The sequence below is a fragment of the Mugil cephalus genome, chromosome 1 (assembly GCF_022458985.1).
Source record: "Mugil cephalus isolate CIBA_MC_2020 chromosome 1, CIBA_Mcephalus_1.1, whole genome shotgun sequence".
Classification (NCBI taxonomy): Eukaryota; Metazoa; Chordata; class Actinopteri; order Mugiliformes; family Mugilidae; genus Mugil; species Mugil cephalus.
Window position 1 is genome coordinate 43,825,228 of NC_061770.1, and position 18,793 is coordinate 43,844,020.

The following is an 18,793-nucleotide window of genomic DNA, read 5'->3' on the forward strand; positions in this document are numbered from 1 at the left end:
GAAAGGTGTTTAATGAATGCATTCAACTCTCAAAACACATTCCAGCTTAATCCCTTAATAACAGAAAAATTCTTTTGTAAATCTCATGTTTGTCATTATTTCATAATGCCCAAGCTATTTTACTGGAATAGGCTCCACCCTGTGCTGTAAACACTGGCTCTCTTTACGGCTCATATACTACAATGAAAGTGACGACATTAAAAGTAGATTTTAACAAAGGATAATTACTTTTCATGGGATGATGTCATTAGGTAAATAATGCTCTTTATTGTTAGGTAGTTTATTTTTAAGGTGATTCAGTTATTTTATTCACTCCCAAGTCAATTGTAGGTCAGTGTGACAGGAGGAGGAAAGGCTAATGCTCGTGTCTAGTCTGTTTCTTCTCCTTCAGTTGTGAAAACACACTAATGTACCATCAATAATAATAATAATAATAATCAAAGTCAATGCTCTCCTCCTACCCCCATTCAAGTATGTGGACAGGTTTTGCTTTTTATTTATTTAGTTGTCTACTTATTAGTCCACATGTTCTGATTTTTCACTACGTTTCTTCTTTTTCTATCTATTTTTTTTTTTAACTTTGTTTTCTTTGCTTACACGTTCAAAATTAAGACTATCAATAAATCAAGATCACATGAAAGACTTTAACATGGAAAAACAATTAGCATCTGTGTGTGACGTAGTGGGTATGCCACTTCAAATCCATCATTCCAAGCTCATTTAATCCTTGCTGCTGTATGATTTTCTAATGCTGTTACCGATACTAGATGTCTGTCATGCGCTGACTATTACATTCCTTGTTCATTTACTGTTAACAACAACACGTATTTTTTTTTCCTATCTATGAGATGCAATAATTTAACTGGGCGAGTCTCGCATGAGAAGCTGTCTCAAGGAAGAAATGCAGACGGTTAAAGCAAATTTGCGTATTGTCCCTTGTTGAATAGCGTCTAATTAAGGATAGGGTGTAATTGGCACATTGCTCAAGCTTTACTCATACACCTTTAGAACATCAACCCTTAGTTTGTGCTCACCATCCTTTAATAATTGCATTGTTTGTGATCATAACCTCAACTTACATAATGCTTACACTGCAGGTATGCTGAATATGTTTTGTACCAGGTACACTGGAGAGGTACTTCCTCTTCAACTTCTTGGCAACCATTTCCTACCTCAGAAGGGTGGAGTCTCAAGAAACTGCAGGCACACAACTTATTGTGATGCGCATTTCATTCTTTGTTTACTTGAATATATCGCCTGAGCTGTGAAGACAGAAAAATATAACCGCTAGTGTGTACATTAGTGACAGAGGAAGAGAAGAGCCCGGCTTTACCAGTCCAACACAGCAAATACACATGGTTTGCATGTTGATTTTGCAGTCAATGTTTCATATATATATATATATATATATATATATGAGAAACCTAACATCTGTCTCATGTCATTCTGTTACAAAAGTATTCTTACTTTTGTTTAATATTTCAATAAAACTCCAGCAGTCCAGTTGTCGGGGAAACTGATGTGACCTCTTTCACCCTTTCCTCCGATCATACATGTTCCCTTTTATCTAAGTTTAGTGTTATTGTTGTGGACATTGTCTTTCTACTTGGTAAAGTTTGCATGTGATTTAAGGCTTGGACAAAAGTTTTAAAACCTTGGTCCTCCACAATAGAAAAAGGCAGGAAATCCATTATTATTTATTTTGTTACTATTAATAATGCAATCTAAAGGCACATAGACCTCGTTCTGCATGCCTCACATCGTTGCATGGCACAGCGTAGTTTCTTTTTATTTCTTTCGTTTCTATTTTGACATTTGTTCCCGTGTTTTCCAGGATCACTGAGTGGGACTCAGCCATCGATGATACACATGATACACAAATGTCTGCCACTATATAAGCCAATTCTACATTTTGTTTTAGTTTTGAGTAATAAACTCACCTCTCATGCAACTTTTTAAAAAAGTTCAATTATGCTTTTGTGTCAAAGTGCCATGTTGATAAAGTTCACATTAAGTGTAAACAGTCATATATTTCTCTCTGATTCTCTACAATGATAAAACTGCCTTTATGTTCTTGGTTTGCAAATTTTATATTCTAGTTCCCTAACATGAGAAACCTCAAGTATTTAATTTAAATATTCCGTATCATCTGTTTAGATATTAACTCAGAAAAGCCGAGGCATCATCTACAATATTTGTGTGTACTGTATATGATTCACCATGTTTCAATATGCAATTCTGTGATCATTTCTGCTATTTATCCCCACCTCATTTCACCTTAAGACATCTTCAGATTTATGTGTTTGTTGATTCCTTTACAGGCAACTGGTTTTACAGGACAAAAGAAGGGAGTAGACCCATGGTAGTGAGACAGCACACTGACAGGTGCCTATTTGTAGAATAATAAGTCCATTCTTTCTTGAGTATGTATCATTCTCGATTCACGTCACTAGCCATTGTTTTTCAGGCTATATAAGATGAGAGGTTTACAGCACCACAGATGAAAATTGGACTCGGTAGAAAGGACTGAAACTAAAAAGCCAGGAAAAACTTATTTTCCTACAGCATCATTTGGGTAAGTATAATTGAGGCTTTTAACACTATAAATGTCTGGCTGTCTAAGGGCTACCATGACTTGTACTTATTTAAAAATTGCTCAGCTTAGGAAAAACTGTTACATTTAAAAAGAATCTAAAGCATGAATAGAAATAATAGAAGGCAACACAAAGTTAATTTGCTTGTGTGAATAAGACATGTTTGATGTTGCAGATTCAAAGGAAGACACAATGGGCGCTGGATTGATGATATCAGTTTTTCTGCTGCTAACAGGTGAGCTGAAAGATGTTAAACCAATTTTGCCATTAATGCAACTGTCTTAACACAAAATAAAGAAGGAAACTAGTATGGAAAAACAAAACAATACAGTCAGCATGCTACCTGCATCATGTCATGATTAACTGCTGAGGGCAGGAGGTTTACAGTCACAGAGGTGAGGTTGCTCTTGTTATGTGTGAATGTTTGAGCAGCAAGTAGCTATAGTAGTAGTTTAACATTTTATATGAAAACAAATGTCAGCAAAGACATTTTATTTTCTATGATTTATAAGTAAAAATAAGAACGGTTCAAATAGACTTAAACTTTGCTTTCTATAGCTGCTGCAAAACCAGTAACTACACAAACAACAACAATACCTGCAACCACAACCACTGCTGCAACCACAACTGTGGCAACAACGACCACTGCGGCAACAACTACAACTTCAACAACTTCTCCAACCACAACAACTGAGGCAACAACTACAACTTCTTCTCCAACCACAACAACTGAGGCAACAACTACAACTACTTCTCCAACCACAACAACTGCGGCAATAACTCCAACTTCAACAACTTCTCCAACCACAACAACTGAGGCAACAACTACAACTACTTCTCCAACCACAACAACTGAGGCAACAACTACAACTTCAACAACTTCTCCAACCACAACGTCTCCAACCACAACAACTGAGGCAACAACTACAACTACTTCTCCAACCACAACAACTGAGGCAACAACTACAACTACAACTTCAACTACTTCTCCAACCACAACAACTGAGGCAACAACTACAACTTCAACAACTTCACCAACCACAACAACTTCTCCAACCACAACAACTGAGGCAACAACTACAACTACAACTTCAACTACTTCTCCAACCACAACAACTTCTCCAACCACAACAACTGAGGCAACAACTACAACTACAACTTCAACAACTTCTCCAACCACAACAACTGAGGCAACAACTACAACTACAACTTCAACTACTTCTCCAACCACAACAACTTCTCCAACCACAACGACTGTTGCGACAACAACAGGGGGAACGACCACTACTACACCAGTTCTGACAACAAGAGTTGTGACTTTCAGGTCTGTTCGTGACATTTTTACAAATGACTTGCTGAATCCAGCATCAACGGCCTTTAGAAATCGAGCTTCAATGATAAGAAGACAGGTAAGTCTCCTACAGAAAAAAATATGCTACATTTTCAGGGGTAATTATTATATATTTACACACATATATATATATATATATATATATATATAATCACTGAACTAGCTTATATATATACATTAGTGAACTACCTTAAAATGTCATGTCAGGTTTTCATTAAAATTTGCTAAAAATGTTTTTAACAGGCTGATTCAGAAGGTCTCTGTATATTTTAATTCAAACTAAATTTAAGGCTGAAAGTCAAATTTTGACAAATAAAACTACACCTCATTGTACAATGTATCCCATATGAAGACAGACTGTTTGTAGATGATTTATATTCTGTGTCTGCAGGTTGAACCTGTATACGTGCGACAGTTCCCCTCATCCTTCATCAACTTGCAAGTGGTAGCTTTCAGGTGACTCGAATATCATGATACAGTTTAAGAATGCTGACTTGAACATGATGTTTCACACTGTGGTTTTTGCTTCCTCTTTGGCAGAAACGGATCGATCATCAACATCATGAACCTTACGTTTGTAAACAGCACTGTTCCCAGTAACACAGCGATTATGACCACTTTGGCCAATGCAGGGATCAGTGGATTTGACATCGAAAGCAGCTCCATCACCATCACTGACCCGTGTAAGTAACTCCTACTGCTACTTGGTCACAGTATAAAAAGTCACACAGTTATTTATTACCCAGTTTCACCCATTTGCTCTTCTCATCTCATAAGCAGCTTCAAGAGGAGTGAGCCACAAGATCAGTCTCCTCACTGCATCCTGCCTGGTGCTGATTTCGTGGCTGCTGACAAGCCAGCAATAGCATCCATGATGAATTCCATTTGAACTCCCCAAAGAACACACTGTCAGTGGCGTGAAAAGGGATTTTACTCGCAGTAAACATCTAGGAGTCGTGATTGTTTCAAGTGTTGTAACTTGTTTGCTTATTGACAGTGGATTAAGTCTATTGAACTGAACGTTTGTGCAGGATCCTGGTCTGAATAGAATGACACAAGCAAATCTAGGCTCCTGGTTTCTTGGGTCATCAGTAGAATGATAATGCAAATAATCTAACACTGAAGCATGGGATGTCAGAAACCAAATGCAAAAACTGCAGTTACAACATTAGTTTTGGCCAGTGTCAGGTAATACGTCAGAAAATGTGACTTTCTTTTACTTTCATTTTAAAATTAATTATCTTACGCCTATTTTTCTTTTTACTCCGGGTTCTCAAGTGTTTTATATTTTTGTGCGTGCAGCTGCGCTACTGTCACAAAGCATTTTCCCTTGTGGATCAATAAAGTTGCAATGAAAGTGGGCAACATTATTTTTCTGAACTTTATTATGTTGGTTTTAGAGAACAAGCTGAATGGCCAATAAAATATCTCGGATGTGAGCTTGTTATTTATCAAATACGTTCAGACAGTCTGAGAGACATGCCTACCACCAACATCAGCTGGGGCGTCTATCAGCTTTAGCTTTTCCATTGGGGTCGTTCTCGAAAACGGCAGTCCGACAAAATGCGGGTGCACCATGGTTCACAAGGGGTTGAACAATTTTAGTATACTGTTATTTTCCTCCTATAGTGAGCACAGTGAGCAACACCCGCTACAGATGTTGTCAAAAACCCCCAGACGTTGCTTTCCGAGACAATGAGTCGGTGAACACACGGTACATTCGTCCACTTTCAGAAAATCTGTTATAGCCGAGAGTCTCCTCTCTAGAAATTGAACTCATCTGAAGACATCTGCCCTCCATCATGCTCAGTTTCTGCCAAAGCTGCTGACTGCAGTAGATGTGAAGTCAGCTTCTACTCTAAAAAACAGAGGCACCGTCCTCGCTGTGGTGGCATGCCCAGACTTGTGGAGGTGCCAGGTTCCTGCATTGTCTTTAACGCTCGTCTTTGCAGAACCTCACCCCAACAATAGGAATGACAATACTTTTTCTGTTGGGCTGTAAGACTCGCTTAACTAATTTGCCTTCAGTAGCTGTGCAGACTTCATCATATGAGTCACCATAATAAGCAGTTCTGACCTGGATTGGCCTGGCCTTATTCTGACACTAAAAGTTCATTACTAGTTGTAACTTCTTTGGGCTTTAATTTAACTTTGAATCCAAGCTCCAAACAAGAAAGCTTATTTAGAAATAATTAATCCCAAATAATGTGGGCATTTTCACTAAATACATCAGGTGAAGAGTGGAGAGTTGGAGACGAATGCCCTGAATTTTAGTGTCAAAGAGTGAGTTTGATAGATAGAGCAGTCAGCTAGTACTACTTTTAATAAATAAAGGTAATATCAAGGGTGTCACTTACAATGTAACAGCATTCAAATTAAAATGAAAATCACTGTGAAATGATAGCCTTTTTCCTGTTTCTGTTTTAGGCTGCTTTGCTTCAAGTATTTTCTTGCCTCAGTGATTTTCTGCTTCCTTGTGTGTATTCCCCCTGCTGCTGCTTGTTTACTTTTGGTGTCTTTGGTTTTCTCTTTAGACTTCCTCCTCTGTTTCTCAGCATTGCACAGCATTGAGCTGATTCAACGCATTGTTTTTAAGGCGCCAGGTGTTAGATGCGGGTGCCAGCTGATACATCCACCCTGAAACATCCACCCCTCCCTCTTTCTCTGCATCTCATACCAGCTTTAGTACATTAAAGCACTGCTGTGCTCCAACTAAAAAAGACCTTTATCTCATCCGCGGATGTCATTCAGGCATTGCAGACCAGTGAAACAACTCCAGGGAAATAATTCCCATCCTCGGTTCTGGTGTACATTCTAAATATTATATTATATTATATTATATTATATTATATTATATTATATTATATTATATTATATTATATTATATTATATTATATTATATTATATGATGGTTTGGGACATGATTCCAAAGTTTTTCTTGTTGAGCAAGGAGTGGTTTGTTGTGGTTGGCAAGACGGATAAGGTAAAAAGGGCAAGTGAAAAAGGATACCCACTCTGGTTTTAATCCAGTTTTAATCCATTTTCAAAGTAAAGCAGTTGTGGATATCATTCTTGAACTTCATCATTGCTCTTTGGTGAGAAATTAACAGAAATTCTATGTACGGATCCTGTTCTACGGTGATAGTGACACACACATAATGCCTCAGTCAAATACTTAACCAGCAGGAGGAGTAGCATGCCATGTATGAAGCATGATTGATGGATCAGAAAGCTGTCAGGACAAAAGACCTTTCTTCCTGTTTGTTCATATAAAGTCTTTTACTTAATCCTTAGGTACAGTAGTTTCCAATCCTTTCTAAGAAGTAGTATCTGAATATAAAAGCAAATGAGGTCTTAAAGGTAAAGAAGGTGTAGTGTAATTTTAAAGTCTGTGATGTTCTAAAAAGAAGATAAATGAATAAGATGCATGCTGAATGACTTTGACGTCATGTTTGATTATAAGGTTGTATTGATTATGATGATATATCGAATAATAATACCTTTAGTTTGATCATGTTTGATTATAAGGTTATGATTGAATTACAATGATATGTCTGATCATAATGTCATTAGCTTGATTACAACATTAAGTTTGATATGCAAACTTAACACAAAGGGAGAGCACTGGAATCAAACGTATATCTACTGTGTTCCTCACAAGAGCGTGTGTATATGTAGAAGATGGTTGTGCTTATCGCACTTGGTAAAGTTATTTTAAAGAATAATGAGCTTAAGAGTGGACTAGAAGATAAGGGAGTAAAATGGACAGGAGTAACTTTATGAAACTGGGAACCTAGGGAAATTCCAAAACTACTGACGTAACTGCAGGTGTTTGAACCTGAGGGGGAAAAAATAGAAAAGGGGTTTGGAGCAGATCACGATGCTCTAGAGCCATGTGGCACATCTGGCATCCCAGGCCACATGGCTCACCTGGCATCCCAGGTCATGTGGCTCATCAACAGTGATGAAGACAATTTCTAAGGGTATGATTGGTTAAAATAAGGGGCTGGTGAGGGTGTGCCCCATGTAGGGGATGGACAAGAGTGCAACTTGTGACGTCCCAAAGGTATAAAACATGAGGACAGTAGCCCTTGCACCTCAGAGAGGGGTCGTGGTGACCATTTTTTGTCCTGTGATGCTGCTCTCCTTTTTTGCCAGCAATAAAGATCACTCTGATGCTCTGGACTTAGACTCCTGATAATTTACGAGACTCCAAAGAGAAGTTATCTTCAGGCTGAATTGAACATCTTTCAAGGACTAAGTTTTACAAGGGTCTCCTATTTTGGAATAATTTGATACAACATTTATTGGCGAGCCAGCCAGGAGGGCAAAGATCAGACGAGGAGGATCGCCACCGGGAGGACTTCAGAGATTCCACCGCGACACCACTGGCACCAAAAAAATGTAAAAAGGTAAGCAGAGCCTTTTTAAAAAAAAATAATAATAATCTAAAAAGCTAAGAGATAAAGCGCGCCCTGTCCGGTTTGAGGCAGGATCCTGTCCAGAGTGAGGCAGGATAAATATTGCCAGAGGTGTGTGATACAATTTGCTAGCATTGACACCGCCAGGGTATTGCGGTGTAATCAATCTGTGGATACCGCCTTGACTAATTGCCTGAGTAAATTGTTGAGCTGGTGCTGGGGTTAAATGAGCTGGTGCTGGGTCCTGTGGGGTTAAATGAGCTGGTGCTAGGTTCTGTGGGGTTAAATGAGCTGGTGCTGGGTTTTGTGGGGTTAAATGAGCTGGTGCTGGGTGTTGTGGGGCTAAATGAGCTGGTGCTGGGTTTTGTGGGGTTAAACAAGCTGGTGCTAGAAGTTTTGACAGGTTAAGAAGCGAGAGTCTGCATGGGCAGATTAATAAAAGAAGAAGAAAAGAAAAGAGTTTCGCTGTGAGTCGCATAAAGAAAAGGAGTAGCACCAGTAAAAAAGCAAGTAGAACAGGGGAGTTTCGTGTGAGCCGCATAGCTTTGGGCAGCGGCAGTAGGTCAGTCAGGTCATAAGGAAAGAGGATCAAAAGGAGCACACACACACACACTCATATACACGCATACACACGCATGCCTAAGACTTAAGTGTGAGAGGAACTTAGAATTTTGCAGATAGTCAGTAGAATAATAAACACATACATATCTGTTTATCTGTTTATACTTACTAACTTAGATACACATTGCTTATAATAACCATAAGGAGGATAAAATAAGGTGATGAATGAAGGGAGTCAGAGTAAGAGTCAGGACGAAATATTAACCTCTGATCACTTTGAGCAAGGAAGAGATTGTGAGACGAAAGGCATCGGAGCACACTTTTGGCTGGAACGGACATATAGAGATGAGGACGGCATAGAGCATTGGCAGACTGAACAAGAGATCAATCAAAAATTGTGGCATATTACACGAATCATAAACTTCACTCAAACTAAAGAGGAGTTTCCAGTGCTACCGCGAGAAGCTGTAATACGGAGTCTGTGGACACCATATACACTAGCAACTATATTAGAAAACTTGTGTAATGATCCCACCAGCAGAGTAATACTGCATCTGCGACCCTATCTGGGGATTCCCGAGAACCTAACCATAGCTGGGAGACAAAGGGGGGAAGTAGATCCACGGTTGCAGATACAGATCGTTCCCAGAAAAATAGAATGGGAAATAGTTAAATTTGGATATTTTATTTTAATATTCCAGCCGAGGACGGAGGCGAGGACTTGAAGTACAAACCTACAGGGACACCTAGGCTTAAACAGGCCACCACCGTACATAAAATAATATTACTAAGAAGAACAAGAGAAGAGGGACAGCCAGAAATTAGAAGACAAGAGGAAAGTGTCAAACAGGGAGTCATGGGGGCTAGAGTGGTAAAAGGAGAGGGGCTGATGACCCCAGTAGAATTAGTGATAAAAAAACATGCAGATAACGCTAAGCAGTTTAGGCAGTGCACAAATAAATGGCACGAGAGAACATCAGGTGTTCTGCAGTGGCCTGAGAGGGGGACCTTTGACGCTGCATGCTGTAAGGAGACTGAATCGAATCTAGACAGATGCCTGCCCCAGGAGGAGGAGACAAAAGAGGAGCTGAGCAACAGACCACACCTACTGCACAAACAGTAGATGAGCAGATCCCCTCCTTACTCGCCTCGTGTGGAGTCAGCACAAGTGAAGCAGTGGCCCCTGAACTAAAGAAGGAGAACTGACAGGAAAGTTTACAATACACTGGAACACTCAGACACCCAGGGAGGAGGCCTTGACCAGATATTCTGCAGAAAGCGTATCCTCCCTCAGAACACTTTTCCCAGAATAAAGAGCACACTCTGGTGATAAGGATAAGACAGCTGAGTGGGTGCACCTGCATTAAGGAAAAAAGAAAAGGGATGTGAGGCAGGAGCACCTAGATGATGAAGAAATGTACCACCCGTGTTCACGATATTCCCTGCAACCACAGTCACTGAACCCCCAGCAGGAAAAGAAAACAGATTTGCGCACACTCATACTGAACTTTTGGGAAGGAAGTAACTGTGGCCTGAAAATGGACTGCAATCCACATCAAGAACGTGCAACCAGCAGTCCAGCAGGCAGCAATGCCAGCCTTACCTTTGTTGAAGAAAAAAGGAAGGAATGCACAGACAGAATGCAATGAGAACTGGAGGCATTTCATGCCTTATATGAACAAAAAAAGGAATTACAGAAGCAGCTGGGACAAGAACATCTGTATAAAGAGCTAACACAAGCTCGTATAATGGAACCATGCAAAAAGAAAGACATGGACTGGATGTATTCCCACTGTCTCTGGATGAACTGGCTGACCAAACAGACGACCACATAGATGAGACATCATGTGCCCTAAAAGACAATGAAGACAATTGTACAGCCTGCAGTATATTGGATCCAGTGGCCTCCTAGTTGAGAGTTGATGCATCAATGGAAACTGTGGAAAGAGTGGGTATTGAAAGAACTGCCCGCTGCACACGAACCTCAACTTCCATTTCACTGCACAATGATGTATGACGAAACTCAGCAACATGACAGACTATCAAGAATGCTGGAAAGATTTGTGCAGTGGAAAACTGTTTTCAATGATATGCCAGGATCTGTATATGGGGCCTCAGGGTGCTGCCGCTGCTGCTGTCACGCTACCTCCAGATTTGCGTCCATGGTGCCAGGTGCCTGACTATGCCCCACACATCACCTTGATGATAGCCCAGGGAAGGGAGTCACATGACCTGGATCCCATGATGAAGACAGCTCAACAAGTGAAAGACTGGAAACCAACTTAGAATATTTATGAGCAAGCATCTACTGATGGACAGTTCCTGAAAATCTCTCTGAGAACGTATGATGAAGGAACAAGAGTTTGCGTGCTATTAAGTTGGAGATCTCCTGTTCAAATGTCAGAAGAGCATTTAGGGCTGTTACCCCAGATACCACATAGATTGTGGTCTCAGCATAAAATGGATGTAGGGTAAGTCAGGTCAGCACAACCAGTTCGCATTAAGATAAAAAAGGACATGTTACCATACAAGAAACAATATACACTAAAGCCACACCAAATAGCAGGTATAGCTCCCACAATCAAGGGCTTGGTAGCAGCAGGTGTATTAATACTCACTAAAAGTCCCTGTAACACACCGATTTTTCCAATAAAGAAACAAACTTCAAATGATTATCGATTTGTGCATGATTTGCTTGCTATTAATAATATAGTGGACGCAGAGACACCTGTAGTCCAGACCCACACACTGTTGTTTAATATTCCTCATGACGTCTGCTGGTACACAGTCATTGACCTATTTTTAGTGTACCATTACACCCAGACTCACAGTATTTGTTTGCATTCACATATGAAGGACAACAATACACCTACACACATCTCGCACAAGGCTATGTGGAGAGTCCATCAATATTCAACAGGGAGTTGGCAAATGACCTACAGCACTTAGAGGTGGCAAGCACAGTATTACAATATGTAGATGACTTACTAATATGCAGTCCTACTAAGGACGTGCATGCAAGACTCGCACACAGTCCTGATGGCACTGGAAAAAGGGGGGCATAAGGTGAGTAAAGAAAAACTACAGTTCTGTCAAACACAGGTTGACTACCTCGGTAGACAGATGTGTGGCAGCAAGAGACCATAGCTTCATCACAGATAGAGGCTATTGCAAAAGCTCCCAAACCGCAAACAGTGGGGCATATGTTGTCTTTTCTGGGGATGGCTGGATTCAGTCGACCGTGGATCTGTGATTATGCTATTAAAACAGCCCCATTACGTGGCCTGATTCATGCTGCAGGACAAACCAGTGGTTCAGCTGAATTACAGGACTGGACTGCAGAGGCTAAGGGTGCCTTCCAGGCCTTAAAGCAGGACATACAGAAAGCACCTGCACTAGGAAACCCCAACCATGCTAACATGTTTCATTTATACATTGCAGAAAGAGTGGGCTACGCATGTGCAGTATTAATGCAAGACACACCCTCGGGTAAGCAACCATTAGCATATTGCAGCACAAAACTAGATAATATAGAAACAGGCCTTCCACCTTATTACCAGGGTCTGGCAGCAGCTGCCTTTGCATACCAAAAAAGCATCAAGGATTACTATGGGCCATCCACCTACGTTACACACATCCCATCAACTACATGCATTGATCACTACTCCTAGGTTCGTATTGACACAGGCTAGGAAATTAGGCTATCCTCTCAGCCCCAGAATTATAAAATAGAAAAGGTCCTTACTCGCCTCGTGTGGAGTCAGCACAAGTAAAGCAGTGGCCCCTGAACTAAAGAAGGAGAACTGACAGGAAAGTTTACAATACACTGGAACACTCAGACACCCAGGGAGGAGGCCTTGACCAGAGATTCTGCAGAAAGCGTATCCTCCCTCAGAACACTTTTCCCAGAATAAAGAGCACACTCTGGTGATAAGGATAAGACAGCTGAGTGGGTGCACCTGCATTAAGGAAAAAAGAAAAGGGATGTGAGGCAGGAGCACCTAGATGATGAAGAAATGTACCACCCGTGTTCAAGATATTCCCTGCAACCAGAGTCACTGAACCCCCAGCAGGAAAAGAAAACGGATTTGCGCACACACATACTGAACTTTTGGGAAGGAAGTAACTGTGGCCTGAAAATGGACTGCAATCCACATCAAGAACGTGCAACCAGCAGTCCAGCAGGCAGCAATGCCAGCCTTACCTTTGTTGAAGAAAAAAGGAAGGAATGCACAGACAGAATGCAATGAGAACTGGAGGCATTTCATGCCTTATATGAACAAAAAAAGGAATTACAGAAGCAGCTGGGACAAGAACAACATCTGTATAAAGAGCTAACACAAGCTCGTATAATGGAACCATGCAAAAAGAAAGACATGGACTGGATGTATTCCCACTGTCTCTGGATGAACTGGCTGACCAAACAGACGACCACATAGATGAGACATCATGTGCCCTAAAAGACAATGAAGACAATTGTGCAGCCTGCAGTATATTGGATCCAGTGGCCTCCTAGTTGAGAGTTGATGCATCAATGGAAACTGTGGAAAGAGTGGGTATTGAAAGAACTGCCCGCTGCACACAAACCTCAACTTCCATTTCACTGCACAATGATGTATGACGAAACTCAGCAACATGACAGACTATCAAGAATGCTGGAAAGATTTGTGCAGTGGAAAACTGTTTTCAATGATATGCCAGGATCTGTATATGGGGCCTCAGGGTGCTGCCGCTGCTGCTGTCACGCTACCTCCAGATTTGCGTCCATGGTGCCAGGTGCCTGACTATGCCCCACACATCACCTTGATGATAGCCCAGGGAAGGGAGTCACATGACCTGGATCCCATGATGAAGACAGCTCAACAAGTGAAAGACTGGAAACCAACTTAGAATATTTATGAGCAAGCATCTACTGATGGACAGTTCCTGAAAATCTCTCTGAGAACGTATGATGAAGGAACAAGAGTTTGCGTGCTATTAAGTTGGAGATCTCCTGTTCAAATGTCAGAAGAGCATTTAGGGCTGTTACCCCAGATACCACATAGATTGTGGTCTCAGCATAAAATGGATGTAGGGTAAGTCAGGTCAGCACAACCAGTTCGCATTAAGATAAAAAAGGACATGTTACCATACAAGAAACAATATACACTAAAGCCACACCAAATAGCAGGTATAGCTCCCACAATCAAGGGCTTGGTAGCAGCAGGTGTATTAATACTCACTAAAAGTCCCTGTAACACACCGATTTTTCCAATAAAGAAACAAACTTCAAATGATTATCGATTTGTGCATGATTTGCTTGCTATTAATAATATAGTGGACGCAGAGACACCTGTAGTCCAGACCCACACACTGTTGTTTAATATTCCTCATGACGTCTGCTGGTACACAGTCATTGACCTATTTTTAGTGTACCATTACACCCAGACTCACAGTATTTGTTTGCATTCACATATGAAGGACAACAATACACCTACACACATCTCGCACAAGGCTATGTGGAGAGTCCATCAATATTCAACAGGGAGTTGGCAAATGACCTACAGCACTTAGAGGTGGCAAGCACAGTATTACAATATGTAGATGACTTACTAATATGCAGTCCTACTAAGGACGTGCATGCAAGACTCGCACACAGTCCTGATGGCACTGGAAAAAGGGGGCATAAGGTGAGTAAAGAAAAACTACAGTTCTGTCAAACACAGGTTGACTACCTCGGTAGACAGATGTGTGGCAGCAAGAGACCATAGCTTCATCACAGATAGAGGCTATTGCAAAAGCTCCCAAACCGCAAACAGTGGGGCATATGTTGTCTTTTCTGGGGATGGCTGGATTCAGTCGACCGTGGATCTGTGATTATGCTATTAAAACAGCCCCATTACGTGGCCTGATTCATGCTGCAGGACAAACCAGTGGTTCAGCTGAATTACAGGACTGGACTGCAGAGGCTAAGGGTGCCTTCCAGGCCTTAAAGCAGGACATACAGAAAGCACCTGCACTAGGAAACCCCAACCATGCTAACATGTTTCATTTATACATTGCAGAAAGAGTGGGCTACGCATGTGCAGTATTAATGCAAGACACACCCTCGGGTAAGCAACCATTAGCATATTGCAGCACAAAACTAGATAATATAGAAACAGGCCTTCCACCTTATTACCAGGGTCTGGCAGCAGCTGCCTTTGCATACCAAAAAAGCATCAAGGATTACTATGGGCCATCCACCTACGTTACACACATCCCATCAACTACATGCATTGATCACTACTCCTAGGTTCGTATTGACACAGGCTAGGAAATTAGGCTATCCTCTCAGCCCCAGAATTAACCATCCAGTGATGTACCACTGTGAACCCTGCCACACGTATGGTTTGCCTGAAGAAGGCATGCCACATGACTGTATCCAGTACTGAAGTGTTCCTGAAGCCACGTCTTGATTTGTATAACCAGCCAATAACAGCAGAATTAACCTTTTTTGTAGATGGTTCTTGTTTCAGGGATGCTACAGGAAACCATGCTTGTTATGCTATTATACAACTGCCTCCAGATGACACCTTCACTGAGGTACAGACCATGAACCACAGCCTTGTTCAGCTAAATTGGCAGAAATCAAGGCGTTGACTGCAGCGTGTAACCTGGCTGCAGGTAAGACACTGAATGTCTATAACGATTCACAGTATGGATATGCAGTCTGTCACATACACTGTGTCGTCTGGAAACAGAGAGGATTCCTGAGAGCCGATGGCACCCCAGTAGTGCACGGGGAAGCTATCTCAGCTCTCTTAGAAGCTATACACAAGCCAAAAGTGTAGATAGAACATTGCAAGAATGTGAAGTATGTGCACACCATAATGTTAGAAAAGCATTTTCAGCGCCAATTGCACACATACCACCACCGGAAGGTCCCTTTCGTCACCTGATGTTAGATTATATCGACATGACAGAACGGATAAGGGAACTCAGACACATTTTGGTGATAGTGGATCGATTTAGCAGATGGATAGAGGCAGTCCCCACTAAAGGCCCAGACTGTAGATCTGTTGCTAAGTTCCTGTGCAAAGAGGTTTTTCCAAGGTTTGGAATTCCAGAGACCATCAGTTCTGATAACAGACCAGCGTTCGTAGCTGATGCAGTGGAGGTTGCATTTAAAATGTCGGGGATTAAACAAAGGTTATAATGTGTGTATCATCCACAGTCACAGGGAGCAGTGGAGAGAGCGAATGGTACATTGAAAGCGAAGCTTGCAAAAATAAAGGCAGATTTTGGTTTCATCATAATTACTGCTGCCAAGCAAGAGACCCAGATGAGAGGAAAAGAAAGCAGCACAAGCCACAACCAGAAAGGGACAGCGACACCTTGTTATTTATTTTATAGGTAACACTTTCTATGAAGGTTGTATTAATAATGCCCTATGAATGCACTCATAATGTTTTGTAAGGTGTCTATAAAGCATTATAATGGTCATTATTACCATCTATACATATTCACAAGTAACCAACTTCATGATGCATTATGACAACTGGTTATGAATGATTATAATTTTAATCTGAATAGTGCATTATAAATATGTCAATATCTGCCTAGTCACTTGTTAGTTTTATGATGCATCATAACTACTTTGCTTTGCTAAATGTGTATAGTGATGCATAATGAGTTTTGACTTCGCCTAAAGTGCTTTATATCTGTAGCTATAAGTATATGTAATAAAGTTATAATAATGTATACATCTCCCTACAGCACACAGTTTTAAACAGCTATGCAATATCATAAGTGCTATTTGTCAGCGCTAAGTAAAGTGACAAGAATATGACACTATTATTGACAGGTATAAGTTACTATGAGTAATTATTAGGTGCAATGAACTAATTCCTGAGTCTGGCATCTTTACTCCATATGCACAATGTTAATATCAAAGGTGTTATTTGTCAGCTTAAGGTAAATTAGTGCAAATGAGGTGTTGTGGATATATTATTATTATTATACTATTATAAATAAATATGAGGCATAATGTGAGGTATATGAGGTATAATCATTCATAACCAGTTGTCATAATGCATCATGAAGTTGGTTATAACGACTTGTGAATATGTATAGATGGTAATAATGACCATTATAATGCTTTATAGACATCTTATAAAACATTATGAGTGCATTCATAGGGCATTATAAATACAACCTTCATAGAAAGTGTTACCATTTTGTATAAATATATATATATATATATATATGTTATGTATTTATTTTTTTAACTTTTATTGTTATGTAGCCTGCCATTTATTCATTATATATATAATCATAGGTCAGGAATGTCCTGTTCTGTATACGGTAAAAGGTTTAAATGAAGAGTAAAAAAAATTAGAAGAGAATGTTTTACTGCATTAGCCCTGTGAGTGACATGTATCTGGCGACTGTCCAGGTATCTTTTTCCCAGTAGACACGGCACATAAATGTATAAGTGGCAGATCGTGTCACAACACAACATGTTTTGCATGCCATATATACTCAGTGCATAAAAAGATTAAAATTTCAACCATGTAATTGCATGTCCTGTCTCATGTCAAATACTGATCTTGTCAAATTTCTGGTCATTGCCACTAGTTAACTCAGAGTCCTGCTGTTTTTTTTCTCAAAGCCTTGGTCCAAGTGTTAGATGGAGTTATATAACACCACGAGTCTCAGCCAGTCAATTGGCTCAAGGAAAGAGAAAATACAGATATACACGTCAAGGCATCTTACCAAACAAACCTGTTTTTTTTTAGTAGTGTCTGATTGATAACAATCTCAGAAAGGCGTCTTTTACAAGTCATTACTGGCCAAAAAACTAAAAGCTGTGTATCTAACTAAGCTGAAGCCTCATACTTGCTACTACTTCGCCTGCTATCATCTTTACCAATACAAAAACAGACCAACTAAATCAACATTAGCCAACATATCAGATTTTGTTGAACAGCAACAGCAACAACCACTGTGTAGATTGTGCTCTTGTATTAACAATATTTTACTGTTTCAAATAATAATGGTTCATTATTAAGTAAAATTCAAGGTCTGGTGTAACAGTGTATTGAGAAAGCTGGTATATAAGCGTGCAAGAACAGATTTTCGGTAGAAATGGGGAAAACAAAAGTACCAGTGAATACCTAAAATGATAATTGCAGAGATACAGATCTGATTTTTTTGCCTAGGGTTTCTCAGATGGAGAAACACAGCCTAATAACTGGTTTGACAGCCACTTTATTCTCACATAACTTTCACAGAATCCTGAAGACAGACAGGTGTTTGAGTTTAACCTGTGTCACAAGATCATGCTGGTGCCACTAGGTTTCGGTGCACTGGTATGTCTAAAGCCAATCACAATGAGTTTGAGAGTGAATGTATTTCTGTGCTGTATCGTAAAAAAATGAGTCCATCGTGCTATGTGTCATGAGAATAATCATTATTTACTTAAGCATTAATAAACCTATGACCTTCACCTTTACCCCTACTGACCACAAATAAGAGGAAACAATCTTATAAAAGGGTTTGCTAGAATAACAGGGATTCTGCTTCCCAGCAGTCAATCCAGAGGCTGAATTGTGCACTCAACAGAAAAATCCATGTTGTAATAGACCTGTGCAGTACAATCCAAAATGCAACTCTCAAATCCAATTACAATACATCTCTATGACAAGAATTATATCTCCCATTTGATCAGCCAATTGAAATTGCTCATTTTAAATCAGATATATTACAAGTTTGAATTGTAGGGCCAAATATTTTTAAACTGGCCTCTAATATGTTTTTCATAGAACAGAATATTAATTCTCACATTTTCTGACTGAAAGCTCACTCCTGCCATCTTAAACCCCGTATAAGACAAGGAGCCATAT

At 40.2% G+C, this 18,793-nt stretch overlaps 1 long non-coding RNA gene across 1 annotated transcript; it reads left to right on the forward strand.

The window, feature by feature from the left end:
- Positions 1-2,502: 2,502 nt before the first annotated feature.
- LOC125007440 lies at positions 2,503-3,261 on the forward strand. The gene is made up of 3 exons (XR_007112690.1): positions 2,503-2,575; positions 2,770-2,829; positions 3,153-3,261. It is a non-coding gene; the product is annotated as an uncharacterized LOC125007440 (long non-coding RNA).
- The last annotated feature ends 15,532 nt before the right edge of the window (positions 3,262-18,793 follow it).